The sequence below is a fragment of the Plectrocnemia conspersa genome, unplaced genomic scaffold (assembly GCF_051122295.1).
Source record: "Plectrocnemia conspersa isolate PC_06_02 unplaced genomic scaffold, ASM5112229v1 ptg000006l, whole genome shotgun sequence".
Lineage (NCBI taxonomy): Eukaryota > Metazoa > Arthropoda > Insecta > Trichoptera > Polycentropodidae > Plectrocnemia > Plectrocnemia conspersa.
Window position 1 is genome coordinate 21,640,946 of NW_028277170.1, and position 2,564 is coordinate 21,643,509.

General features: G+C 27.7%; 1 long non-coding RNA gene across 1 annotated transcript; it reads right to left on the bottom strand.

Moving 5' to 3' along the window:
• Window positions 1-1,081: 1,081 nt before the first annotated feature.
• On the bottom strand, window positions 1,082-1,861 carry LOC148234516 (uncharacterized). The gene is made up of 3 exons (XR_015810100.1): window positions 1,622-1,861; window positions 1,278-1,555; window positions 1,082-1,174 (listed from the first exon to the last, which is right to left on the bottom strand). It is a non-coding gene; the product is annotated as an uncharacterized LOC148234516 (long non-coding RNA).
• Window positions 1,862-2,564: the final 703 nt, after the last annotated feature.

Below are 2,564 nucleotides of genomic sequence, written 5' to 3' on the forward strand. Positions count from 1 at the left end.
TAAACACAATACTGACACATACAATGATATGACATAATAATTTGGCGAGGATGTAAATATTTAATCTTTTAAATTAATTTTATATTTGTCCTAAAATGTCAGTCATGGGCTCTTGACTTTTTGATTTTCATGTTTTCTGTGCCATATAGTAATAATATTTAAGGTAGTGAGTGAGTTTTTGTATACACCAAGCTATATATAAACAAAATAAATTAAAACCATTATTGCAGCAAAAAAATTCATTCCGAGCGACGACCCGCAATATATCAGCCAACGGACAACTCATAACTGTGTACTTTCTTGGATGTTATATAATAGATGACAATTTACAATAATTATAAATATGTGATTGTATACCTGGAATAATCGATAGCCAAAATATCTAATAGTGGGTTATTTTTAATTCCGATATGGCAAAATATGTATCTACGTCATGGTTTTTTAGCAATTTTTTTTCTGTTCAATCATTTCATTTTCGGTACAACCAAATTCAGGATATTCAGTTACATCAATCTTATGTAGTTTGTTCTTTATAAAAAGATAATACTTCCTGAAATGATTCACTTTTAGTTTATACATACCAATTCTACGCTAGGTCGTCAAATTGTTCTATCGCTGCTTCTGAAAAATAATTTTAAAAAAATAAGATCTTCATTAAGAGTTAACCATTGAATACATTATTACTTCTAATATAATTAATAAATTAAATTTAAGCATAATATAAAAAGATAATACTTGCAGAAATGATTTACTTTTAGTTTATAAATACCAATTCTACGCTGTCGTCATATAGGTCGTCAAATTGTTCTATCACTGCTTCTGAAAAATAATTAAAAAACAATAAGAATATATAATAATATCAAGAGTTGAACATTGAATACATTATTACTTCTAATATAAACCATAAATTAAATTTAAACGACAACTAAGAACAAAATTAACAGAAGTTACCGTAGATTGGCATCACTTCTTAAACTGATAAGTTGTACGTCGTATTTTAATGGTTCATTGCTTCTGAAAATTAAATGTAAGCGATACCATATAGTTACATCAAACTTACGTATAAAAAGATAATACTTACTAATAGTGACTTCAGCTTGAGATGATACACTTTTTGTTTATATATTCCAATTCTACGTTGTCGCATTAGGTCGTTGTCGTTGTATCATTACTTCTGAAAAATAATAAGACCTTTATCAAGAGTCAAACATTAAACACATTATTACTACTAATATAATCCATAAATAAAATTTAAACGACAACTGAAAAATAATTACCGTAGATGATTAAATACGTAGATTGGCATCTCTTCTTTAACCGATAAGCTGGTGCAATACATAATATTTTAATTGTTTGACATGCGTAATGTTATTAGATTTTTCATTGCTTTTGAAAAGTAACTGTAAACGATACTATATAGTGGGTAAAAAGTAACTTTTTGTTTACACAAATATGAGATTTTTCATTATTACTACCATTGTAATATGTTTAATTAACTTTGGCATGTATATCTTCAATTGCCAAATCACTGCTGTTTGTCTTTTAATATTAGATCCTAGAAAGTCAATAGTCATTTTGTTAGAATAACCGTGATATATTATTCATATAACCAAACACTTACTGGCACACTCATAACTTAATATTGTCTATAATTCCAATGCTACACAATTTTGAATCATCTTCAACTCACACAAATGCTGTGATTATAACATATTTCACTGTTTATTTAATCGCACTAAACTGTATCCTCGCGCGCGCTTGACAGTTGGAAGTGTCATATGTAAACAGATCTGACGGCTAAGGGAAATACCCGGGTATTAGCGCGTTCAAGAACGAACGACGCAATTGATTTTATCGATTCAAATTGTGAAACACATATCAAAATATGTAGAAAAATCATCAAGTTCTAAAAAAAATATTTTAATAACTTAAATATTTTTTTTTTTTAGTTTATAAGGGATTTTAAATATAATAGATTATATATAATGTGAATTTGTATTAGCTTCTCAATACAGAAAAAAAAGTTAAATAAAATTTTGAATAAATATTAATATTTGATTTTTTTAATTAAATTTTTTAATTTTGAATACAAAAATTAAAGGGAAAAATCGTATTTTAATGAGACGCATGTGCTTGTTTTTTACTGCATAACAAATTAAATATTGGTGCAATATGTGACACTGCTGGACGTAAAATCTCTTCAACATTTTTTAGCGATAAACGATATTGGGATTTAATGTGTTAAAGCTGAAAAAGTATTTTCACATAAATATGTAGTGTTGAATGGCAGAAGAACTTTTAATGCCATATCAGAGATTATGGGAAATTCAGTTCTAGTCCCCGATCCAGAATTCAGTCAAGCGCTTTTTTAGAAAATCTATTTTTAACTTTGAGTCAGTCGAAAGCTCAGCAAATTCCTCTTGAGCTTTATATGGCAGGTGATCAATCTCACTCAAGCCAATCAAAAATGGTTTTTGAATCCAAGATAACTTTTTGAAATCAATATTTGATATGAAGTATTTACGAAACTGTGTTTCTAGCGCCTTTATGTGACCTATAATAAT